Genomic DNA, 27606 nt, shown 5'->3' on the forward strand with positions numbered 1-27606 from the left:
ACAGAGAAAATTCTGACAGCGGTTAAAACTGCTGTAGCTAAAGAAAGAGCCCTACCCGAAGGCAGGAGAATATCAGTTTTTTCAGCAGAATCAGCCCTTGAGGCATTAACAAGTCCACGTAATCTGATTAAAGAGGCCTTTGATCCAAAATTGATAGAATGGGAAAATTATTTCGCTACAGAAGACATGAAATACTATTTTGACCCAAAATTGAAAAAACTAGATGATCTAGTATATGAACGTGAATATCCTCTGCCTGCTGAAATTCTACCTCTAGAAAAATATACCTGCGTAATCTATATGGACAGATTCGCACAACACTATGATGTAGAAAATAAATCCTATGATGCAGCGTGCGCGATTGTTAAAGGTCGCTGGTGCTCTGGTAAATTCAAACCAATGATTACCAAAACTGAATCACTCAGGAAATGTTCAGCTCAGCGAGCTGAAATATGAACTTTAAAGATGGCGCTTGAAAATGCCGATTGCGAATTCCCCACACTAATAGTGTGCGATTCATATTTCTGCGTCAAATCATACAACAGTGACATGCAGACATGGATCAAAAATGGTTACAAAGATGACACAGGTGCTACAATGAAGCATAAAAGGCTTTAGGAACAGGTAGTTCTTTTACAGAAAGAACTACGAAGAACTCATGTGATACACGCATTAAGTCATCAACGTGATGGCGTTTGCGTTGCAGGGAATTCATTGGCTAACACAGCCACAGCGGAAGCGGTTCAACTGGCTTCCGTAGTCACTGTAAAGCGTTCAGAAAAAAACATAGATGAGGAAACCATGCTGGTGGTAAAAGCCTCATTAAAAGGCGATTAGTCAGCATTACCCCTCAACTATCTACTCAGTAATACATACATAATTGATGCAAACTCCGTTCCGTTTGCTCGAATCCCTGGAGTGGGGGATAGGGTAATTCTAAACACGAACGTGAGAATCTTCTTACTACAAGAAGCACATATGGGGTTAGGTCTGAGGCACCAAGAGATCCTGAAATCTCTGATGGAACTACAATCGGAATACTGGTGGCCGGGAATGAGCGTAGATATCTACTATTTTGCAAAAAATTGCAAGGACTGCAACAGAGATCGCAGTTGTGAACCGGACCAGCCTGTAGCCCAGATACCACTATTAGATAGCTTCAGGCTATCTATAGCACAGAAATCCAGTCGGAGAAATGCGTCCCCATAATAATTAAGACTGAATTCACTTAAAGATGTAGACCCCAGCACACGGCTGATGCCAGAACTGTTATAAAAGATTTGCGAGTCTTTATCGGCACATACGCAATTGGCATGCTACTTTCTGATCAGGGTCCTGCGTTTAGCTCTCGAGCTTACAAAGAGGCCATGAACAGTATGGGCATCGCATTGCAGTATTTTTCTCCCTTCCATCCTGAGGGAAATGCGGTTGTGGAAAGAAAAAACCGGGACACAAAGCAATCTATAACGGCGAGGGTATTAGGTTCGGGTGATGGGTGGGTCAAACATTTAACAAGTGTCCAACGTAGTTTTAACAATCTGCCAAGAAACTCTCTAAAAGGTCTACCTCCATACGAACTATTGTTCGGAACTAGAATGCATATTCAGGACCTTGATAGTCACACTTCAGTGGTAGAAGAAAAAACCTTTGATATCAAAGATCGTTTGGCTGTTTTACAGGATTTAAATGAAACAAGAAAAAACCTGAGTAACATAAAGTTGAAACAACAGTCGACAGCCACTGAAGAAAAACCACCTGTCCCAGCAAGACCTGTCTGGATTCCAAAGATTGGGGATCTGGTCAGAGAGAAGATCGCGGTAAAGAAGGAATCTGGGCCTTCTTACAGAAAAGCAGTACCTGTCTTAGCTATCAACGGAACAAGATCAGTTGTACTACCGCCACTTGTTGGTAAAAAGGAGAACAGAGTTGTATCCATCGACCTGGTAAAACCACAATCATGTGGCCGATAATAAGTAGTAGGCCCAGTGTACTCCCAAGAAATAGCAGAATACCAACATTTGCAATTATCCAAGAGGTTCAAACTGAGAGACTAATCACATTTGATAAACCTACAGTGCATAAAAAAGGACTATGCAACAAAGCCATGGAACTTGTGCCTCTTGAAACACAAATATCACCAGTTCGCCAAGAAACACTTGTCTACAACGATGCAGCCTTGGACTATGCAAATGAAACAAATAAAAATGCAAAAGCAAATGAAAATCCGGAAGCAATTCCAACAATTGACAGAACTGCATCAGGCTACTTCATCAATTTCGACAATTTCTCTGAAGATCCAAGCGAGCATGAAGAAACGCCTCCAACAAAAAGTTTTAAAAACAAAGTAATTTAACTTTTTCAGCAACCAAAAGAGACATATCTAATTTCACCATGGATTGAATTTTGGATTGTGTTAGGTGTACTTTTCCTCCTGCTTTGGCTCATCATGGTTCTATGTTTGGGAAAATTCATTGATGGGAAATATAGTACAATGGACACAGCAAGTCAGAACATCAACTTGGTGCTAAAGCCACACACATCCTCTCACATCGAGAAAAGAGAACTGTCATCAGTGAACATCACAGCCATTCCAATACCCGGTGGGGTAGCATGGGACAGAACTGATTATGACATTTTTGGCCCGGTCGAGCTCTTGAAGTACCCTCACCAGCTCAAGATTTCATTAAGTGACTTTGTGACACCTAGTACCTTCTCTGATGACTGGGACTTTGAAAACATTAATAATATGATGTCAGATTTAGTAATGTCAGCCAAATTTACAGAACATGATTACTTACAGGGTTCATCCAATTATGAAGAGCTACACTGCTACAACCATTATGTTGATCACTATTTGCATAAAACTGGTCAGCCTAGAAATATTTTATCTTTTAACCAGTGGGAACACTGTCCAACTCCACCAAAAGGCAGTTCGAAATTTTTTTTGAGAAATTCCAATACTTCTCAGGGTTTAATAACAGTGATCCAGGAACGTTTTATTTTAAAATGTTAAATAGAACAGGAATGAAAACAATGTTGACAAATACTAAATTGATTTATTCAGAAAAATTTTATGACAAAATGTCTACATTAGGTTTCGAATTTTGGAAAAACACAATTGAAACAAAATCAATCTGGGGTTCCAAAGATTGGCAAGTACAAGGCCTAGAAGCACTATTTAGGGCCTGCATGATCCCAGAACAAATGATATTTTTGAATGACACAATTCAACAAACTACTTGTCTTGACCTAGCTAAGATAAAAGACTTGAATACACCATCTATTCCGAAACCCATACCTGATAGTGACAGCACTACTGATGTGGAGATAGACGTATCTAATATTTTACACCAAAACAGAACACATACTGATTGGAAAAAGTGGTTGATCTGGCCAACAGACACGAATAACTGTCAAGATAGATTCCTGAACAAAACACAGGGGTTCAAAATGACCAGTCCAGACCCTAGATATTCCCAGAGACAACATCCAGGGATAGTTACAACATACAGTGTAGGGAAACTATGCCTTGAGTGGCTACAGAAATCCACACTGGCTGAAATTAAGCAACACTTAACTTTACTTAAAGACGGTGCTGACTTGCGTGATTTCATAATGGGACCACGCAAACAGCGTCAAAAACGTTTCATAGCGGTGGTATATACGCTGTATACAACAAAGCACGGAAAGTAATGCAAATTGAAACAGCAGAAAAAATACGAGAAATTGATCATATCAATTTGGAAAAATCACTTTCTGTTGTGGACAATGGGTTAACAACTCTGTCTTCCAGAATATATTCACTGGACAGCATTGTATCATCTGCTTTTGATATAATAGAGCAGGACTTACTAATATTACAACATGGTCAGTCGAAATTACGTTCTATTGTACAGCTTGGCTGGACGTTGCAAAAACTGCGGTCTGGCTACGTACTATGGCGTTTAATCAACACAACGTCATTATTCGGTATCTTTAACCTTACTGATAAACAAATCAGTTTGGCACAAAAAGGAGCAGACTATACGATTCTGAGTATTGAAAAACTCGAGAGATTACCATTGACAATGTCAGAGAGACCTGTCATTGAATGGATAATACATGGAACGATTACAATTCCGATTACAACTTTCCAGTTTAAATACTGCCAAGAGTATATACCAGCAGGCCAGTATGAAAGGTTGGGTAAAGAATACATCAAATCAACCTGGGATTTACCTTATACACACAGATGTTATAGTGAAGGAAACAAGGAGGTATTTCTTAGTGGTAAAAATTTTTTAAAATCACTAAGCGGTACACTTCTGTGTCAAGGAATTAATTTGCATGGAGCCTGCGACGGGCCTTCAAACAACCTTTCATGTCATCTGCATGGCACGCCTGCAAAACAGATAGAGCCATTTTTTAGACCACTTTCTAACTGTAGTTACATTTTAATAAGTGACCACAGCTGTTGTAGCATGCTGCCAGGAAAAGCCTATCTGACAACTGTAACTTCCAGGGCCATTTGCTGTATGCACGTATTGTATCCACACACCAATCCAGATATGGGGGCTGCGTTATGGCCTCGGTTGAATATCTCTTCTATTCGAATTGATACTTTAAGCAGAATGAAGTCTATTCTTTTACAAACAACTGTGCCTTTAACGTCATCAAAAGAAACATATCATCTGCAAGTTGCAAGGACAGCAGCAGAGATACATACCCTTTTATCAACAAATTGCCCCGTACATTTCGTAGAAGTGTTAAGCCAAATCTTAAACATGTCTGATACCAGTGGCATCGCACATGTATTTAAGACAATTTTTTCGGGACTGTTAGCACCCTTTGAAACAGTTCTGGGCATCTTCCCGAATTTTGTCCATTCTGTCTTTGGCAGGCTACCCTTAATCTTGGGACTCGTGGCAGGAGTTTTATTTTTGCTCCTTCTGCTCCGATATGGCAAGCCAATCCACAGACAAGACTCTAGCAACAATGGAAGAAACGATCCTAGCAATACGATACCGAGACCGTATCACTAAGGTCCTCGGATTGGCCCATCTAAGAGATCCAAGTACAACCTGGTTTCTTTCATTCAAACCGATCTGGCAAGATTGCATCATACCTGTGCTTCGATGTCTGCTATGCAGAGAAGAATGCGTGTTGGGCATCTGTCTTACACTACAATCAGCAATACCAATGGAAATCGATACTTTGCTAGGTCCGGTAACGACTCATGCATCGTGTTGTCCCCAGCGGCTACCGATTCTGATGACGGCATTCGTTGAGACTTCACCACTACGAGTAGGTAGCGGTGAGGTACGAGAGAAAAGCAGCACCGAGCAGGTACAGCCTTCTGTGAGCATTGCTGATCCAACCATCGATGATAGCACTCACACAGAGAACTGCGCAGTAGCAATATTTTCAAACTTAGACGAACTTTCACCTTATGTGGTAGACCAATTTTTTGCAGGTCTGTCTGAAATAATGCTCTCTCCAGTCAACGAGAATAACTCTTAATAAAAACAATGAGCACACAGCGTTCCCTGAACTCTGAATTCGGCCTTGAGTTTTTGATAAACAATGCTACAGAAAATATTTGGAACTTTTTCCCCTGAAAGCGAAATTATTTTTGCCCATTTTTCAAAATATTAACCTTTTATTTTGGCACATGGTACTCTGCTTAAAGTAGAACTATTCTTAGAGAACAGAGCTTCTATTTTAGGATACTAGAGACAATATTTTACCTCAGCCTCTAGTCTAGCACATATACAACAATTTGTATAAACATGTGATGAAATGGTCTCGACCTTCTTTTCTGTTTTTAGATCCATTTCATGTATAATTTTCGCAATTCATTCAGCTGATATATATATGCATTTATTTGAATGATGACACTGCTTGAATAGCGTACAGTACACACACTCATTTTTCGTGTATTTACCTTATACCATTTCAAATGCGAAATATGTATTTTGGGGTGGGTCGGAAAACACACATGCATCATTGAATGTTTACTATTGCTTAGTTTTTTTAGTAATGATGGACATCAATCCGTGGACTGGGTGTCGTGTTCATATCTAGGACCCTAATTCTATATTCCCGATTTATGCCCTTGTGAGGTTATAATCAATAATATCCTGATAAAGGCATAGGAATCAGATTCATATTCAGTAATAGCCCATGCAATCCAAAGCACAGCACGGCTACTCCCATCGACTCCTAGAAAGCACAACGCGTTCTTCAAACAAACCAAGCCTCCAGCAGCCCGGGAAAACCCCCCTGCTTTTGTTTTGATTGGAACAAGAACTCCAGAAGTCCAGAAAGAATTGTTAGTTCTTAGTGACGTCTTATGTCCAACCTTACGTCAAACCCGGCACCTTCCAGGTATAAAATACCCACAGTTGCCTTAAGCAAACACACAGTGGTTTGGAGCAGAGCGGCCATCTACTTGCCCGAGAGCCCAGCTGATGCGAGTGCCCACGGAAGCCGCCCCTCCTGTTTGACGCACTGAGCGAGACGCTGTCTTTTTCTCCAGCCGAGAAAATCCAGCTCCGGTGTTTCCAGCCTACCCTTGCGGGTTGCTGGAATATCGAGTCCTGAGGAAAGAGATACCAGACCTCCCACATTCTATTACCAAGGTACGGAGCTGACTAAACCCTTAAGAGAATTCTGGATGCAGATTCTAGGCAAAATAATCTTAACTAACTTAACTTAAACTGCTACTTACTCATCCCTTCCCATGTATTAGGTTTTGGTCAGGTACACCGGGGTAGGCTTAGTTAGAAGCACTAGTTGAGTACGTTAGTCAATGTATTTATGTATGTATATATTTTATCCATTTTAAAGTATCATATGGCTAAGAAGCCATATCAATGCTTTTACAGTATTATTTCATAATACTACTTTTACTGTACGCACTTTACTTTACTTTAAGTAGTGCAATTGTGGCAATTCACTTCTCTTGCATGAGAAAGAAGACTGCTCAATAAATAACACCTTTTTATTGAAAACGCCCGTCTCTCTATTTCTCTGCACTCTGGTGAAACTAAGTATGCACTGCTGACTGAGTGAAATAGCTGTCTATAGTTTTCACACAACTCTAGAGATATACTCTTATTCTGAGGGAGCAAAGTTGTCATGTTTATGCGGTTTTCGGAAACTGAATTCCTTCTTGTCTGAGCCAGGGGAGATTGTCCCTCCCTATTCATTCAAGAAAGTTTCCAGTGACCTCTGAGCTAGCTGGCGCAAACCTAAATTAAGTTTAACATAGTCAGTAGAGACCTAGATGACCTCAGTCCTAGGTCTACACTGCTGTTTATGTTATTCCAATGCGCAGAGCCTATTGTGAAAATAGGAACTACACTACAACACAAAATCCTAGAGTGATGAGATAACCCTCCCCATGTGAAAAGAGCACTCAACACTGGAAGGGACCATGTTAAAAGAATATTCAACATTTGAAAGGACTGAAGGGAGCGAACAAAGCAGCTATGCCTAGAAACAGTCTTTCCCTAGCGAAGAGCTGCACCCCCCTAAGATACAACGGCATTGGAAATCAATGGCATGACAAACGAAGGACAGTTCGCAACCACAGGTTGGAACTGTATGAAAGACAGTCTGTAACCACAGGACGTAACTGTAAAAGACAAGAAGACTGGAACAACGTGACTCATGGCGAGTGATCAAAAGTGAGCAACAGCAGAGAACATTCACCACACCCCCCACAATGACCAATGAACTGTAGCATAGTCAAATAGAACCTCAACCCAATTGACTGCAGCATAGAGAAGGAGCCACCAAGGTAATGGGGAGAAACAGACAAGGGCGGAGGGAGGGAGGGTGAAAGAACATGAGAATCTCCACGCCAGAAGGCCAGGGTGGAAAAGCATTGGAAAGCACGTAATCTAGATACCCAAAATGAAAATGGGTGGAAAGCCAATGTGCCAGAACAGAATGACACACCCTACCCCAGACGCAGGTGAACTAGAGTACCCTCAAGCACCCCAAGGCCACCTGTAAAGAGGCAAGTGGGCAGATTCACCACCTGGAAGGCCCTTGCAGAACGGGAAGTATGGGCGGGCAATAAGGAAAGTGTGGGCCATATTATCAAGAAAGGGCGATACATTATCAGCACTCAGCCCGAGGAATAAAGTTGACATCATTTAGTGAAAGGCACTAGTATGTTAATATACGCGGATATACCTTTTGTCATTCCGTGAAACACGTAAAATATTCTACTTTAGAGTAAACGTGTAATAGTGCACCACTTAATGCTATGCGACCCCACTACTACCCTAATAAATGAAACAAAATGACAAATATAAAATATATAATAACTATACGGCCCAGAATGCATTGTTCTACAAATTCACTGAGATTGAGTATAAAATGTGGAAATTGTAAAAGGGACTAATGTAGAACACTGCCGTGACCAAGAACGTTTGTCCGAAACGCGTAGGAGTTTTGCGATAGACCTGAAATAAAAGAAAATAACTACTGCCAAGAAGTGTGCCACGTAATTTCTTGTTTCCGATATATATATATATATATATATATATATATATATATATATATAGAGAGAGAGAGAGAGAGAAGTATAGTTAAACAAAATGTGAAAAAATTAAAAGCAAAGGGAAGAACTTGGAGAGCATGCCCCAGGTAAAAGGAGACTCCACAAGAGGTACCAACAGCACCAGTGTGAAGCAGTGCAGGACAAAAAAATGTCAAGACACCTAAAAAGCTACAGTACCCCATCAACCGGGAAGGAACCCTGGTCTCCCGTGAGACAGGCAGGGGCACTGACCACTACACTCAAGAGGAAAGAGTGAAAAATACACAGACATAAGTTTGATAGAAAAAAAAAGAATTATCGCCTTTAGTGCTGTCTGAGAACCCGCAAACAGTGAAACACCTGGAGTGGAACACATAACCTTTGGAGTAAGAGTCAGAGTCCTCAACCACTAGGCCACAGTGGGTCAGAAAACAGCAGCAGCAGCGACCAGGAGCAGAACCCCCTAAACCTTTACGTGGCAATACCAGAATAGAACGCAGCCAAGACAGAAGCAAAAGGAACACTGCAGGCACCCCGTGGCAGCGAACATATCCTGTGTGTATACACATGTGGAATCCACAAAGAACACAGAAGAAACTGTTCCGGAATGGAACAGAACAACCTCCCCCCCTCTCCCCCAAGGGCACATGCCAACAGGCAGAAAGAGCACAGCGAAGCTGAAAGAACACGCCATGGAGAGCCTGGCGTAGCAGAAACCCAAACAACACTTCAGGGAAGTGTGCCTCCACAGAAGCAGGAGAGAGCTACGGACCAACCGTAGATGACAACCCAGAAGCCCCAGGAGAGAGCCACACCAAATCTGTGGCCCTCCCAGAGGGGACGTCCTAACACAGTAGGAAGAGCGGGACGAATCAGGAGACCCACAGTATAGACAGAAAATAATCATTCTAAAGAAGACTCCGCGGGAGCCATCAAAACTTCCAAATCCAGGAAGAGCAGCTATACAATAGCCAACAAGTACCCCACATAGGGTATGGCACATCCCTATAAAAACAAGGGACACCTCTTGAGACGAACTCTTAGGCAGAGGGCTCAAAAAGAAAAGCAGAAACAGCTGGCCAAGTGTATCAAAAGAAGGGTAAGACGGCAAAAAGCTGCACAGTCCGTCTGGGTAATAACGTTGTGAACCCAAAGACAGAGTACCAGAAAAAGCAGTGACAATACAGCAACTAAAAGCAAAAGTCCACAGCAAGGACTCTAAACCATGGAACTCACGGAAACTCAGACATGAGACGTTGAACCACTGAGTCAGCATGTCTGTCGAACAAGGTGACCCCATCAAAGGGCAAATCCCTGAGACTTTCCTGGACATTGGCAGGGAAACTGTGAGAAGTTGGCCCGATATGCAACGTTCGCTATTCTAGCGACCGCTATGTATCGTTCCAACGACCCTTATGGTGTTTGGTTGTAAGTCAACCTATAGACCAGCTATCCTAGTAGCGTGGATACGAGCAGTCTAAGGCTAAAGACTCGAGAGGGCGCGTTAAGCTAGCTGTTTACCACACATGTACCCCTTGAACACCCAGTGAAAGGACACCACACAAGTGTTATGAAAATAAACAGTATATTTATTAAGAATCACAACAGCCCTGTACTCTTTATGAGGACAGGGTACTAAGCACAACCAAATCTCTTTAGCAAATACTTCAAGTGCACGTTTAAACAAGTGTCCGAAGACACGGAGAGGTTAAGGCAAGTCGGAAGCGAGGGACTCGGGACCCTAGAGTAAGGAGGCTATGCAGGCACCGAAATGCCGAGTTACCTAGCCACGAGGGCTGCGGCTGCACAAGTCTTACAGGCGTCGGGGTCTTCGCTGACGAGCCAGGAGCCGGAAGAAAAGGAGTTGCTGGCCGGCGACCAGTGATGAATAGTTCGTAGAGATCCAAGCCTGGATCGGAGATTGATGAAACCTGAAAGCAGAGGGGACCAAGTTCGTACTACTAGCCAGTAGTCAGAGGGTACCAGGAAGGCACCGGTTGGCCGTCACCTCGACCAGGTGAGTGGGCGACGCTAGGCTCTGCAGTCTCACGGACCAGGAGGCGTTGTCGGCGACCACGGTGGAGGTGCGAGCTGTCCCACGAAGGATGGCGCTGTCGGCGTCTTGGGTGGACCAGGAGGGTCCGGGGTGCTTCTCGAAAAGGTGGAAGCAAGGGCCAGTCTGGAGCAACCAGACCGGCAGTGATGATTCTCGGATGTCGTCACAGAAGGGCACAAGCCAGCGGCTAGTGACCAGACAACGTGCTGAGCAGCGAGCGGAAGGGCCCCACGCAGATCGTGGAGATGCTGGGAGACTGCACTTCGGTGCTGGAGCGGCTCAGGGTCGGGGCTTCTCGGACCCCAGAGCACTCACCAGAGAGTTACCTCGATGGTCGTGCTGGTTTTTAAGAGCGTGCAGGTTCTGATGACGGCCGGTCCCTCGAGGTCTCGTCGCACCCACAGATCACAGCTGAGCTGATGACGTGGGTAGAGGTCAGAGGTGCCAGGGAAGCCGGTTCTCGTCGAGCTGGGCCGTCGGATTCCTTGAGGAAGGACTTACAGCAAACCGCAGAGTTCTTAGATGGTGCCCGCTGATGCAGGGTGACTACTCCTTAGCCACAAGGGAGAAATCTTGAGAAGAGTCTTGAAGTCCTTTCGTAGAAAGTATTCTTGATTCAAAGATGATCTAATTTGGAAGGGTCCCCGCTCCGGCCTTTATCCTAAAGAAAGGGGTGGGTACATGACTAGGTCCTGCCCTAAGGGTGGGACCAGGAAGGGGGGTAGTTACACCCCTCTCCCCTGCCGGACTTTCCCCAGGCCAGGGCTGTCGCCCCTGGAACTGGTTCTAACCGGCAGATGCGTAGTGAGCACCGGGGTGCCACTCCGCAGTCACCTTCTCGCAAAAGCCCTACCTACCCAGAATACACAAACCCTGTCTGGGACGGTGCGAACACCGCCCTCGACAGGAAACCCTTTGTCCAAGCGCTCCTCGCTGGAAGGACTCCCAGCAGCAGGAGGTCAGACTCGTGTCTGTGGTGGCAGCATCCATTTTGTGGAGCTGAGGCTTTCGTTAACTTTAACCGGGGTTCACAGTTACGTACATGTCGTGTCCCTCTAGAAGGGCGGAATGCTAACCTCGTCGCCAGGGTTGGTGAGAGGGCAGCACCCCGATTCGTATGACACCTTACTCGACATGTCTTGATAACGCGACACCGAAGTTACCGATGTGGTACGCGTTATCATGGAACAGCCATTGGGTCTTTTCTCCGCAAGCTGCAACCGGCTCGGCTCGGGCCAGAACACAGTTCACACGAGCCCATGCACTCTGCCTTCAGGATTGTCAAGGCCTGCCATAGGAGTGACTGATAGGAACTCGGGTGTCCATTGTATGGTTAGATATAGGGCTACTATATCCAAAGCAAAGGGTGATTACACGACTTCGCCCCAGCTGTCATGCAGCCAGTTGTGTCAAATTTAGGAGGCCAGCCAGGGGTGGCATAATACATGCTGCAGCCCCTGGCGGCCCTGGGTACACCTATGCCCTGAGTTACAGGGTCTGATAAGGTGGCCCAGTACCAATTGGAAATGTACCTAGGGTACATGGAATCCATTTTAGAGGGAGAGCAGTAGGCCTGGGGTCCTGATTGGCAGGGTCCCAGGTCGACTATGTCCAAAACCAGCTAAAACACAGGGCAAAAAGTTGGGGGCAACCATAGTCAGGATGTACCTTCCTACACAACCCCCCCCCCAAACGAAAGGAGATAAGGCTATCCTTGTCCAGGTAAGCCTCTATTACCTAAGTGGCCATATAAGGAAGGACCAGCTCTGGCTTGGTTTCCCCCTGTGTCATGGTCCACTAGGCAACCCCTCACCCTAAGGGTATCTGAGGGTCTCCACCATAGGGAATCTCTGTCTCTGGTGTGTCTTGGGAAAGAAGAAGGCTGATGCTGGGATGGAGTACTGAAGTGAGGCTCCTCTACCTTTGGGCTCAACTTCCTCCAATCACCATCCATCATGTGTGCCTTTCTTTCTTTAGCTGAGATGCACTGAGCTCTCAGGGTCAGCCTCTGGCTACCTAAAGCTGGAGGCTGAGTCCCTCTGTTTGGCTTACTGGAGGGACAGGTCAGGTCTGGGGTTTTTAGGCCCCATGTTTGGCTGTGCCCAACAGTGTCCAGCTGTGGGAGTTCCCTAACTACTTTTAAGGGGGATCCCTCAGGAGTCTGTTCTATTTTCACTTGGCTAGGTTTACCAGCTTCAGTGATCCTAATCTTCTGATTAAGGGGTTCTTTTGGACAGGGGGCCCTTTTGGGTCCACCACTGGCCTCCCTGATCTCTTCAGCCCTGGGCTGACTGAGGCAGGGTAGAGAGGTGCAGGTTACCTGCTCCAGACTGGGTCCCACCTGGGAAGGGTCCACTGCCATCAGGGGCTCTGCCAGGCTAGGCCTGACTACCTCTGGAGCAGTTCCTTCAACAGGGGTAGAGTCAGTTCCCTGAGGAGGCTGGCTCTCACCTAGTGTCTGGGAGGGGGAAGACTCTTCTTCCTCCTCAATGCTCTCTGTTTGAGTGGAGTGATCCATTGTTTCAGGCTTCACAACCTCACTATCTGTTTGAGTAGAGGCTGAGACCATTTCAACCTTGCCAACCTTTTCAGGAGGGCACTCAGTTTGTGTTTGGGCTGTGACTGTCACAGCCCTCCTATCCTGTTCTGAAAAGTCTGTCTGAGCCTGGGCAGTGGCTACCACTGCCCTTCCAACCTTTTCAGGGTGGAATGATGCTTGGACTGGGGCTGTAGCTATTACTGCCCCACTAACCTGTCTGGATAGGCCTATCATTCTGGAGTGAGTCTCTTGCTCCACCTCAGCCCATGCTGAGAGTTCCAGGTCATTCCCCAGTAAGCAATCTACAGGTAGGTTATCTGTCACTGCCACTCTCATGGGCCCTGTGACATTACCCCAGCTGAGCTTGACCACTGCCATGGGATGCCTTCTCTTCACTCCATGAATGTCTGTCACCTGATAAGTAAAACCAGGGGTCAGTTGAGCAGAGGGGACCAGATGGTCACTCACCATGGTGAGGCTGGCCCCTGTGTCTCTGAATGCCTCAACTTTCTGACCATTCACTAAAACTTCTTGTCTATACTTTCCCAAAATGTGGGGTCCAGTAGTGAAGTTGGCAAACCCCATGCCAGTCTCACAGACAAGAGTGTGGTCAGGGAACCTGGCTAGGCCATAGTCCTCCTGATTGCCCAAAGTAATGCCCACCACATTCTTGGGGGCACTCCCACCACCTGGGGGATTACCACTAGTGGTAACAGGAGGTCTGGGAGTGTTACTTGGGGGTATGTTTTCCTTATTGCTATTTTTAGGGCATTTGGCATCACTTTTGTAATGGCCCACCTGTTTACAGGTATGGCAATAAGGTTTCTTCTGTTCTGAGGGAGTGTTCTGGGACCCACCACCCTTGTTGGAGTTTTGGGGCCCTTGGGAAGTCTTCTCTGTGGATTTATCCCCACCCTTCTCTTGAGGCTTGGTCGATTCCTTTTTCTGGTCACCACCCTGGTTTTTAGGCCTAACCCTGGTTCTGACCCATTTGTCTGCCCTCTTACCCAATTCCTGTGGAGAGGTCAGATCAGAGTCTACCAGGTGCTGGTGTAATAACTGGTTCTGACAATTATTTAAGATTTGCTCCCTTATAATTAGATTATACAATCCTTTGTAATCAGTAACCTTACTACCCAGTAGCCAGCCTTCAAAAGCCTTAGTGGCACAATCGACGAAATCAGACCAATCTTGAGACTGCGTTTTCTGGGTATCCCTGAACAGCACCCTGTACTGCTCAGTGGTTAGGCCGAACCCTTCAACGAGTGTATTCTTCAAGACTTGGTAATTGTTAGCGTCCTCCACCCTTGTGGTGAGGAGCTTGTCTCTTCCTTTTCCTTCAAAGGAGAGCCACAAGATAGCTGCCCACTGACTCTGGGGAACACCCTGCACAGTGCAGGCCCTCTCCAAAGCAGTAATCCATTTGTGGATGTCGTCCCCTTGTTTAAAGGGGGGCACTATCTTCCCAAGGTGTTTCGTATCGAAACTCTTTTCCCTATTACTAGGTACATTGCTGCCACCAGTGGGGACTGCCCCACTTAACTGTTGCTCTCTAGCAAAAGCAAGCTTTTCCTTGGCCAGGGCAAGTTCTTCCCTTTCGATCCTCAGATTAGCTGCTCTTTCTTTCGCTTCGTACACTCTCCTCTGAGGGGACGTCATCCCTCTTTGAGAAGAGTTGTGAGAGCCGTTGGTATGAAGGGATCTGCCAGAGCCTCTTGACAGAGATCTGGCTCGTCCATTCCCCATGTTAAGCGGACCCGACAGTAGCGCCGGGGTTTCCCCAGTACCACTATCGTGTTTGCTTAAGTTGGACCGTGTTAGTCTGACGACTTCTACCTGTCCCTTATCTGCCTCGTCCCCAGAGAGATCCTCATCCTCATCCTCCTCGCCATCTTCGTTCTCAGTTGCGAGGTGTATGAGGTCAGGATCGTCCCGGGTTCCCTCGAGGGGAGGCATGTCTCCTTCTGGATTAGAAGAGCTACGAAGTTTCTCAGCTCTCCTGGCATCATAAGTCTCCAAGAGACCAATCAGAAAGGACGTTGTGGGGTTAGACCCCTGCTGAATCTTCCGGGAGTGACACAGTCGTCTTAACTCCTTGAAGCTCAGCACAGTATATCCTGAAGGGATGACCTGTGGAGGGTCAACTGACACAAGGGGAGACTCAGAGTTTCCTCCCTGGCCCGACATACTGTTTCTAGTGTGGTGTAAGTGATGCACCTACCTACACTATGTGTTTTCCTACTGTTCCCTTGCTAAGAGTTGTAGCCAAGGTGTGCTAAGCCTTGAGGAGCTACAACAGCTGGTTCAGTAGAACTCAGAGTATTCTAAGCTTTAGTTATATGTACTAACAGTACTTGTGCGATCTTTCAACAAGATATTCTTAGGATACCTGTGGTAAAACAACAGCAAGCTCAAATCCCACCGCTGCCACCAATGTGAGAAGTTGGCCCGATATGCAACGTTCGCTATTCTAGCGACCGCTATGTATCGTTCCAACGACCCTTATGGTGTTTGGTTGTAAGTCAACCTATAGACCAGCTATCCTAGTAGCGTGGATACGAGCAGTCTAAGGCTAAAGACTCGAGAGGGCGCGTTAAGCTAGCTGTTTACCACACATGTACCCCTTGAACACCCAGTGAAAGGACACCACACAAGTGTTATGAAAATAAACAGTATATTTATTAAGAATCACAACAGCCCTGTACTCTTTATGAGGACAGGGTACTAAGCACAACCAAATCTCTTTAGCAAATACTTCAAGTGCACGTTTAAACAAGTGTCCGAAGACACGGAGAGGTTAAGGCAAGTCGGAAGCGAGGGACTCGGGACCCTAGAGTAAGGAGGCTATGCAGGCACCGAAATGCCGAGTTACCTAGCCACGAGGGCTGCGGCTGCACAAGTCTTACAGGCGTCGGGGTCTTCGCTGACGAGCCAGGAGCCGGAAGAAAAGGAGTTGCTGGCCGGCGACCAGTGATGAATAGTTCGTAGAGATCCAAGCCTGGATCGGAGATTGATGAAACCTGAAAGCAGAGGGGACCAAGTTCGTACTACTAGCCAGTAGTCAGAGGGTACCAGGAAGGCACCGGTTGGCCGTCACCTCGACCAGGTGAGTGGGCGACGCTAGGCTCTGCAGTCTCACGGACCAGGAGGCGTTGTCGGCGACCACGGTGGAGGTGCGAGCTGTCCCACGAAGGATGGCGCTGTCGGCGTCTTGGGTGGACCAGGAGGGTCCGGGGTGCTTCTCGCAAAGGTGGAAGCAAGGGCCAGTCTGGAGCAACCAGACCGGCAGTGATGATTCTCGGATGTCGTCACAGAAGGGCACAAGCCAGCGGCTAGTGACCAGACAACGTGCTGAGCAGCGAGCGGAAGGGCCCCACGCAGATCGTGGAGATGCTGGGAGACTGCACTTCGGTGCTGGAGCGGCTCAGGGTCGGGGCTTCTCGGACCCCAGAGCACTCACCAGAGAGTTACCTCGATGGTCGTGCTGGTTTTTAAGAGCGTGCAGGTTCTGATGACGGCCGGTCCCTCGAGGTCTCGTCGCACCCACAGATCACAGCTGAGCTGATGACGTGGGTAGAGGTCAGAGGTGCCAGGGAAGCCGGTTCTCGTCGAGCTGGGCCGTCGGATTCCTTGAGGAAGGACTTACAGCAAACCGCAGAGTTCTTAGATGGTGCCCGCTGATGCAGGGTGACTACTCCTTAGCCACAAGGGAGAAATCTTGAGAAGAGTCTTGAAGTCCTTTCGTAGAAAGTATTCTTGATTCAAAGATGATCTAATTTGGAAGGGTCCCCGCTCCGGCCTTTATCCTAAAGAAAGGGGTGGGTACATGACTAGGTCCTGCCCTAAGGGTGGGACCAGGAAGGGGGGTAGTTACACCCCTCTCCCCTGCCGGACTTTCCCCAGGCCAGGGCTGTCGCCCCTGGAACTGGTTCTAACCGGCAGATGCGTAGTGAGCACCGGGGTGCCACTCCGCAGTCACCTTCTCGCAAAAGCCCTACCTACCCAGAATACACAAACCCTGTCTGGGACGGTGCGAACACCGCCCTCGACAGGAAACCCTTTGTCCAAGCGCTCCTCGCTGGAAGGACTCCCAGCAGCAGGAGGTCAGACTCGTGTCTGTGGTGGCAGCATCCATTTTGTGGAGCTGAGGCTTTCGTTAACTTTAACCGGGGTTCACAGTTACGTACATGTCGTGTCCCTCTAGAAGGGCGGAATGCTAACCTCGTCGCCAGGGTTGGTGAGAGGGCAGCACCCCGATTCGTATGACACCTTACTCGACATGTCTTGATAACGCGACACCGAAGTTACCGATGTGGTACGCGTTATCATGGAACAGCCATTGGGTCTTTTCTCCGCAAGCTGCAACCGGCTCGGCTCGGGCCAGAACACAGTTCACACGAGCCCATGCACTCTGCCTTCAGGATTGTCAAGGCCTGCCATAGGAGTGACTGATAGGAACTCGGGTGTCCATTGTATGGTTAGATATAGGGCTACTATATCCAAAGCAAAGGGTGATTACACGACTTCGCCCCAGCTGTCATGCAGCCAGTTGTGTCAAATTTAGGAGGCCAGCCAGGGGTGGCATAATACATGCTGCAGCCCCTGGCGGCCCTGGGTACACCTATGCCCTGAGTTACAGGGTCTGATAAGGTGGCCCAGTACCAATTGGAAATGTACCTAGGGTACATGGAATCCATTTTAGAGGGAGAGCAGTAGGCCTGGGGTCCTGATTGGCAGGGTCCCAGGTCGACTATGTCCAAAACCAGCTAAAACACAGGGCAAAAAGTTGGGGGCAACCATAGTCAGGATGTACCTTCCTACAGAAACAGCCATCGCACAGCCAGGAATGGCGACGCAGGGCAACTGACTGGGCCTTAGCACGACTCACCGAATCAGTGGTGTCCATGGCCGACTGAATGGAAAATTGCGCCGTTTCCCGACCATCACGAATCAACCGATCCTGGTCAGTCCGAGAACCCTCCGGACGAGAGAGAAGGAGGTGCTCGACCGAGTCCCAAAGGGTAGAAGTAGCCCGTGCAAACATGCAAGACATGTTCAGGGACCTAAGGCCTGCACTGGTGGACGCAACTACATGCCGGCCACGTGACTCCAATCATCAAGACTGTGAGGGGGAGTAACGGAGGAGGGGCAGAAGGCAGCGAGACTGAAGCCGCCTGAATTACCAGCCCTTGAGCCCTAGGATGGAAGGACAAACAGACAGGGTCATCTGGAGCAGGGCGATGTCGATGTGCAATAGCACAATCCACCGGGTCCCCCAAAGAGGGCCTCGCCCAAGTCCCCAGAAGAGTGTTGTATAACGACTTGCCAGAAGGCAACAAGTGCTCCACTTCTACGGTGCCCTGGTGGAGTAAATCCAGCAAGGGATCAGAGGGCAGAGAGACTGAGGGTGGCTGCACTTGTAAAATCTCTGTCGCCCCGCAAACCGCCCTTGCAAAAGACGCACTAGCCACTGTGGCCATTCGAGACAACAGGTCATCCATAGGGGACAGCATGAGGCTAATCCTGCCACCAAAACGTGGGTGCTCTACAGCTCGAGGACAGCCAGGGTCCTGCCCCGTGGGACAGCGAAACAACCCTGGGGGTGGCGAGCCCACCGGGGCCTCCTCGGTTTCGGCTTCACATCCTCCACAAACCGATGAACAGCCGGGGATGGTACCGGTGTCGATGGGCGTTGAGACGGCAGCGTCTCGATGCTGATGATCCCCGAAAGAGCATTGTCCGTTCGGCGTCGGGCTGGCGTCGATGCGACCTCCACCGAGGTGGGAACATGCGTAGAGGAATGTAGTCGACTCGGAGTCGAGAACTGCGCTGCAGCCTCAGCCGGCATTGGGGCAGGGAGCCTCACAGGGCTGTGCGGAGACGACAAGGAAGGCTTAGACGTGCAAGAGAGATGCCCCTCCGGGCCGTGTCCTGACGTTGCAGTGACTCCGGAACCAGAGTCAAGGTGCTCGGCTGGCGCAGAGAGCGAAGTTGTCAGCGAAATCCCGGTCTGAGCCCTTCCCCCTTACCCCCTCTATGGGGCCTGAAGGTGTGCCAGGGAGAAGGCGTGACCCAAAGATGGCTACTAAGGCAGAGAATAGGCCACCATCTGGGCCTTAGTCGCCCCAGGTCCAGGAAATAGCGGGTAAGTGGGGTCGACTCCTAAGGGCCCGTGTCCAGTGGGGACCAGGAGCAGCGGGCCCCTCCATCTTGTGAGGTCGGCGACCTCTGTGATTTCTTTTTCTTGTACTTACCTGTGGCTGGAAAGCGACTTCCGCGGGAACGACTACGTGACCTGTTCCAAACCGACCCCTCAAAACGAGGAGGAGACCGGCAGCGTGAGGACTCCGAATGGGACATCTGGACGGACAGCAACTTCATGTGACGTTCCAACAGGGACTTCGGCTTCAGCTGTCGGCAGGGGTCACACTCCTTGGAGTGATGGTGCTCTTCCAATCACAACATACATATTGCATGTGGATCCGTCGCCGACATCTGCCACGTACAGATTCACACAACTTGAAGCCCGAAGGCATCACACACTGTTCCCAGATGCCAAAGACGTCAAGAAGGCCTGAAAAGCAAAAACAGGCCAGAGGTAACTGCTTCTCCCGATCCGCGTTGGGACGTGGAATAAAGAAAAACTGACGTCAGCACACCGGGGGGTGAGGGGTGCTTATGTGGCTCCATTGACGTCACTTCCATGGACGACGTCAGGAGGACGCTGCCCTCCCGGCATGTAGAGGTACTGCGGGGGAAAAAGATTTTCCCGATCCAGTCTGACGCCTGGGGATATTCTAAGTTAAGGAATCTGCAGCTAGATGTCTCTATCGGATACATCGTACTATTAGTTCCATCCTATGCCCATGTGTTTAGCCTGCCCTTTGTCCACAATTTTTAGGGATTTACAGTTAATGCCTCAGTATTGGGAAGGTCTCGCGTGGGAACAGTTCAGCTTCCTAAAACAATTTTCCAAACTGGGCTAATTCTTTTGGTATTACTGTGGTATAAAGTAGTTTTTGTGCCTTTGAGCATCTTCTTGGCCCATGCTGCAAAAATATTGGCCTTAGGTACTTGAGCCTCTGTTGTAACAGGCCTGTGCAGCAGCATACAATATGGGCAGCTGTTTCTGAGGGGTATTGGCACAGCCTACATTGCCTATGCCTCTGTATCATGCTCTTCCAATGTGTCCTGTATTCCCATATGGGGGTTGGTAAAAGTCTAAGTGCTAGTGTATTCATAAGGGTTTGTTTCCCAATGGCTGATTTTAAGTATGGTTGAGAATGTGTGGATTTGCGTGATGCTGAAGCCCCTCTGCTCTTCTAATATTTCTGATTTGTTTTAGACTGTGTTCTCTAAAAGCAATCTTGCCCTGTTCTTTTAGCTTTTTCTTTAGTTGTGCTGTGGTAATTGGGGGGTATTCTGAGTTTTCTTTGTCCGTATTTAATGATGTTCTCATCGAGCTAAAGGACTTGGCCCATTTGCTTTTTTTATCCAGACATATTATATTTAGTGCTCCTCGCAGGGTTTCCTGGTTTCCTAGTGGCACTGTGAGTGTGCCAGGGAAATCAAGGTGGCCATAGTTTATTGTTGGCTATAATTTTGCCTCTATGACTCGTTGCATCACCTCTGCAGAGTGGCTGCTTCATTTATTTTTTTGAAAATATATTTTTATTGCAGAGTAGTACAGTGTGAACTAATTCGATCAACAGTCCAGCGTCCGGCATGTGCGATGCACATGTCACTGACAATTGCAGCACACGGCCATTTAGCCCACAACCCGGAGGTCGGGCGGCATGAGTCAGGAAAGTAGAGTCAGCTCATATGCAATATAAATACAATTGTGATCAATCAGCGAGAATTCTTTGTATCCACTTTTTCTTTGTCTCCCTTCCCCCAACCTACAAAGTTAACCAATCCCTGGAAACAATATTAATCGTTCCTACAGTTACTACCAGGTCTCTTCACCCCTACTTTACTATCACTCTATCTTACTTCTTTTAAAGCTTACTTTATTACTTCAATGCAATCATCATACAATCAAAAGAAACCGACATCATGGTATACCCCCATTTTCAGAAATACACTCGTTCCAATACACAGCCCTCCCCTCCCCTCAACACCCTCCCCCTTTAATAAAATCGTTGGTGTGGGCATTGTCAGAATCTCACAACTTATCACCACAGTGCTCCATAGGGCTGGCAAAGCCGTGTATCGTATGTTCCAATCACATGGATGTTGAGCGCTCACTCCACCTCTTCGGTCTGTTGTTAATCCCTCAAAGTCTGAACTAGGGCCTCCCACGACCTAGCCCCCTCTAGCACTTTTTCATTGCCTACGCGGGTAGCCTGTCTGAGCCTCTTTACACTTTCGCAGCCTGCCCACTTGCAAAATTCTCTTCGCCATCGCCCACTCGAAGGTCCCTCCCTCGCCTTCCAATGCCACGTAATTTCGCGTTTAGCCAATAAGAGCCCTAGATCAATAAATTTGCTGGTTATCTTGGTCCTAGCCAATGCAATAAACAGGTGCCCATATCGTATTCGAGTTGTCTGTCTGTAACTGCATTCAAAAGATCCCCAATTTCCTCCCAGTAACCCTCCATTCATGGGCATAACAATAGCATGTGTTCTAGCTCGACATCCTCCTCCTGGCACCTGGGACATGCCGCGTTTTGGACCTGGAAATATCTCCGGATCTTGCCTGGGGTTAGATAGGTCCTGTGTAGGATGAAATATTGAATTTGTTGGAGCCTAGCGTTCCTATTACCCTTCCATTCCCTCTTGAGAATGTAGTACAAAAGGGGGTGGTGAAGGACGGAGCATCTGAATCAATCAAACACTCACACCCAGTCAAAAGATCTGGGTTGAATCCATCACCGTTCTTTAGCCCACTCTGCCACCCCAGTTCAGACATGGCTATATGGAAATCAGTCTGACCCTGTGCCTCATGGGAACAGTCCAGCCCGAACTGCCAAGCCACGTCTTCCCTGGACCGGAAACAAGCTTCCGAGGACCGGTTTCTGGCATTCCAGCCATCTTCAGCCCGGCTTGCTTGAATCCAGTGGCAAAGTGAGCAAGGGACTCACGTCTGAGCATACCCTGCCACACTTATGGTGGCCAAAAGTGGTACAAAAGGGTGTGGTGATGGACGGAGCATCTGAATCAATCAAACACTCACACCCAGTCAAAAGATCTGGGTTGAATCCATCACCGTTCTTTAGCCCACTCTGCCACCCCAGTTCAGACATGGCTATATGCAAATCAGTCTGACCCTGTGCCTCATGGGAACAGTCCAGCCGAACTGCCAAGCCAGGTCTTCCCTGGACCGGAAACAAGCTTCCGAGGACCGGTTTCTGGCATTCCAGCCATCTTCAGCCCGGCTTGCTTGAATCCAGTGGCAAAGTGAGCAAGGGACTCACGTCTGAGCATACCCTGCCACACTTATGGCGGCCAAAAGCGGTACAAAAGGGGGTGGTGATGGACGGAGCATCTGAATCAATCAAACACTCACACCCAGTCAAAAGATCTGGGTTGAATCCATCACCGTTCTTTAGCCCATTCTGCCACCCCAGTTCAGACATGGCTATATGCAAATCAGTCTGACCCTGTGTCTCATGGGAACAGTCCAGCCCGAACTGCCAAGCCATGTCTTCCCTGGACCGTAAACAAGCTTCAGAGGACCGGTTTCTGGCATTCCAGCCATCTTCAGCCCGGCTTGCTTGAATCCAGTGGCAAAGTGAGCAAGGGACTCACGTTTGAGCATACCCTGCCAAAGGCCCTGCCAAAGGCGGTACAAAAGGGGGTGGTGATGGACAGAGCATCTGAATCAATCAAACACTCACACCCAGTCAAAAGATCTGGGTTGAATCCATCACCGTTCTTTAGCCCACTCTGCCACCCCAGTTCAGACATGGCTATATGCAAATCAGTCTGACCCTGTGCCTCATGGGTAAGCATGGGCGAATTTTGCGAATCTCGCGTTCGCAAATTTTGCGGATTTGCGAACTCGCAATCCGCAAAATCCGCGAATTCTCGCGAATTTGCGGATTTTTTTTTGTGTTCGCGCGGGTTTCTGCCAGTTCGCGAGGGTTTTGTACAATTTCGCAAACGCGAACTTACCTGTCGGGTCGCAAGTTTTGCGAACTTGTTGTTTCTACGTGTCCAGCCTGTTTGGGACACTCTTCTTCATCACTGCCACTCTCTGTCACCACTGCCACTCTCTGACTACTCATGCCACCCTCTGGCCCACCCATGCCACCCTCTGTTTCATCACCGCACCCTCTGGTTGTCCAGTGTACATTATTTTCGGCAAAGCAAAGCACACCTTCCCTGCCTCAAGTGACCTGAATTAATTTGGGGCTGATTAATGTGTCACAGAATATTTTTTTAGCTGGCACCTGCTTCCTTAGTGCTTCCTGATTAGTGATCTTTTGCACTTGCTAAGTGCTTTCATTGTTGCAAAATTAGTTACAACACCTGCCCTGCCCCAACTGACAATAATGAATTAGGGGCTGATTAATGTGTCACTGGATTTGAACTTCCAGCCTGGCTCCTGCTTGTCTGCCTTAGCTGTAATTCAGGACCTTTGTGTAACTATTCTGAGGGTCAGAGCAGGGTCACATAATAGTTGCAAGTAGGCAACTGAACTCTGGAGGGGCCCCTCAGGAAGCACTACAGGAAATGGCTACTAATGATGAGCTTGAACTTTCGAACCTGGTAAGTAGTTTCAGTTTTGCTAAGATCGTATTTCTGCAATTTAGGGCTTATTCGCGGGGCGCGAAGTTGAACTGGGAAGCCGCGAACTCACGCGAACAGTGCGAGCAAGCCATAAAATCCGCTGCTCGCGGATTTGCGGATTTTGTGGGAAATTCGCGAATCTCGCGGATTGCGAATTTACCGAAAATCCGCAAAATCCGCGAGCGTAACGGATTTTCCGCCCATGCTTACTCATGGGAACAGTCCAGTCCGAACTGCCAAGCCAAGTCTTCCCTGGACCGGAAACAAGCTTCCGAGGACAGGTTTCTGGCATTCCAGCCATCTTCAGCCCGGCTTGCTTGTATCCAGTGGCAAAGTGAGCAAGGGACTCACGTCTGAGCATACCCTGCCACACTTATGGCGGCTAAAAGCGGTACAAAAGGGGGCGGTGATGGACGGAGCATCTGAATCAATCAAACACTCACACCCAGTCAAAAGATCAGGGTTGAATCCATCACCGTTCTTTAGCCCACTCTGCCACCCCAGTTCAGACATGGCTATATGCAAATCAGTCTGACCCTGTGCCTCATGGGAACAGTCCAGCCCGAACTGCCAAGCCATGTCTTCCCTGGACCGGAAACAAGCTTCCGAGGACCGGTTTCTGGCATTCCAGCCATCTTCAGCCCGGCTTGCTTGACTCCAGTGGCAAAGTGAGCAAGGGACTCACGTCTGGACATACCCTGCCACACTTATGGCGGCCAAAAGCGGTACAAAAGGGGGTGGTGATGGACGGAGCATCTGAATCAATCAAACACTCACACCCAGTCAAAAGATCTGGGTTGAATCCATCATCGTTCTTTAGCCCACTCTGCCACCCCAGTTCAGACATGGCTATATGCAAATCAGTCTGACCCTGTGCCTCGTGGGAACAGTCCAGCCCGAACTGCCAAGCCATGTCTTCCCTGGACCGTAAACAAGCTTCCGAGGACCGGTTTCTGGCATTCCAGCCATCTTCAGCCCGGCTTGCTTGAATCCAGTGGCAAAGTGAGCAAGGGACTCACGTCTGAGCATACCCTGCCACACTTATGGCGGCCAAAGGCGGTACAAAAGGGGGTGGTGATGGACGGAGCATCTGAATCAATCAAACACTCACACCCAGTCAAAAGATCTGGGTTGAATCCATCACCGTTCTTTAGCCCACTCTGCCACCCCAGTTCAGACATGGCTATATGCAAATCAGTCTGACCCTGTGCCTCATGGGAACAGTCCAGTCCGAACTGCCAAGCCATGTCTTCCCTGGACCGGAAACAAGCTTCCGAGGACCGGTTTCTGGCATTCCAGCCATCTTCAGCTCGGCTTGCTTGAATCCAGTGGCAAAGTGAGCAAGGGACTCACGTCTGAGCATACCCTGCCACACTTATGGCAGCCAAAAGCGGTACGAAAGGGGGTGGTGATGGACGGAGCAACTGAATCAATCAAACACTCACACCCAGTCAAAAGATCTGGGTTGAATCCATCACCGTTCTTTAGCCCACTCTGCCACCCCAGTTCAGACATGGCTATATGCAAATCAGTCTGACCCTGTGCTTCATGGGAACAGTCCAGCCCGAACTGCCAAGCCATGTCTTCCATGGACCGGAAACAAGCTTCCGAGGACCGGTTTCTGGCATTCCAGCCATCTTCAGCCCGGCTTGCTTGATTCCAGTGGCAAAGTGAGCAAGGGACTCACGTCTGAGCATACACTGCCACACTTATGGCGGCCAAAAGCGGTACAAAAGGGGGTGGTGATGGACGGAGCATCTAAATCAATCAAACACTCACACCCAGTCAAAAGATCTGGGTTGAATCCATCACTGTTCTTTAGCCCACTCTGCCACCCCAGTTCAGACATGGCTATATGCAAATCAGTCTGACCCTGTGCCTCGTGGGAACAGTCCAACCCGAACCATTGAGAATGTGGTCCCATGCGGCATCTGGGATTGGGCGGCCTATGCTCTCTTCTCATTTTTCTTTAAGAGCCGTCAAAGGGCGCAAACCCTCCTGTCGCAATCGGGAGTGGAGGCACATTACAGCTTTAACAGTCCCCGCCGCCATCACGGCATATTGGCAAGCAAGTGTCAGCTCAGGTTCAGCTTTCCCGTTTCTCCAGTGCTTTTGAATCGCGGTTGTGACCGCTGCATGAATCAAAAAATCCCCCTCTGGACGCCCGTACATATCTCGTAATTCAGGAAAGGGCATTAGTTCCCTGTTCAGGTATAAGTCCCCCACCACCTGTATGCCTAACTGTTCCCAGTTTGCCAATGGAGTCCAATACCCCCCATGCGGCAATGCCGTCAACATACCCAGTGGAATCTCCGCCGCATATGGGTGGGTGACCCCCGCTTTACGTTGGGTTCTATTTCAGCAAAGCCGCAGGGTCCGCTCCTCTCCAGTCAGATCTTTCATATCAGGGTTTTGTTGCAGAGCTATGTAGGCCAGGACATGGCGCTGTATCCCCTGTCCCTGCCTGTCTTCCGGACCCCGATATTCTCGAGCTATATTTTGTGTTAGGACCTGCAATTGTGCTGTCAGATAGTAGAGCTCAAAATCGGGCACCGCCAATCCGCCATCAAGCCTAGGTCTCATCAATGTTGCTAGTGCCACTCGCCTCCTACCGCTGCCCCAGATGAAACCCACAGTCAGCGATATCAGGTCTTTAAATATTCGCGGCGGGATCCATATCCGCAAAGTACGGAAATAGTACAATAGTCTGGGGAGTGCTACCATCTTGAGCACCGCTATTCTGCCCATTACCAAAAGGGGAAGCATCGACCAGAACTCCATACAGCCCTTCAAGGCCCTTATACAGCTACCTATATCGCCTTCAAACAGGTCCCTGTCATTATGATAAATCCGAGCCCCCAAGTAGGTGAGGCAAATTGGCTCCCACTTGATCTCCCCCAGGGGTGCGGGAGGAGGCAGACCATGGCGAGTCGGGAAGAGGCATGTCTTATTCCAGTTCACCTTGAGTCTGGAGACCGTCCCAAACCGGGACAGCAGGGACGTAGCCCCACGTAGATCGGCCTCAGCATCCTGGAGGAAGAGAAGCAAATCATCGGCGTACAACGAAATATAGTGTGGGTTATCTCGGTGTAGCAGCCCCCTATACAACAGTCCCGAACGCGCCTGGATCGCAAAAGGTTCTATTGCCAGTGCGAACAGCAGCAGCGACAACGAGCAGCCCTGCCTCGTCCCTCTCATGATTGGGTATTGGTCAGATATCACCTCTCCTATTTTTACCCTGGCCATGGCAGAGGAGTACACCATTGTCCATTGCACAAACTGGTCTCCCAGTCTGAATCGGCTCAGGACCGTGTGGAGGAAGGCCCATTCCAGGCTGTCGAACGCCTTTTCTATGTCCACAGAGAGGACCGCTGCAGAGCTCAGCTCCTCCTGGTACTCCGCAATAACTCGCAGGAAGCGACGAATATTCAAGGCTGTGCACCGTGTGGGAATAAACCCCGCTTGGTCCGCATACGTCATGTGCGGCATATGTCGGGTTGCCAATATCCAGCTCAAGATTTTGTAGTCCACTGTTAGCATGGATAGCGGCCAATAGTAGGCCACATCCACATCTGAACGTCCCGGCTTTAAGAGGGGAATGATCAGTGCCTCACGCATCGAGCATGGTAGTCGCCCCTCCGTCTTCGCTTCCCCGTATACCTCCAGCAAGCGGGGAGCCAGTGCGTCAATGTACTGTACGTAAAATTCGATAGGTAGCCCATCTGGACCCGGTGTCTTGTTC

At 48.5% G+C, this 27606-nt stretch overlaps 1 pseudogene; it reads left to right on the forward strand.

Moving 5' to 3' along the window:
- The first annotated feature begins 1957 nt into the window (after window positions 1–1957).
- On the forward strand, window positions 1958–25980 carry LOC147749150 (uncharacterized; annotated as a pseudogene).
- The last annotated feature ends 1626 nt before the right edge of the window (window positions 25981–27606 follow it).

The sequence above is a fragment of the Lissotriton vulgaris genome, chromosome 1_1, assembly GCF_964263255.1.
Source record: "Lissotriton vulgaris chromosome 1_1, aLisVul1.2, whole genome shotgun sequence".
Classification (NCBI taxonomy): Eukaryota; Metazoa; Chordata; class Amphibia; order Caudata; family Salamandridae; genus Lissotriton; species Lissotriton vulgaris.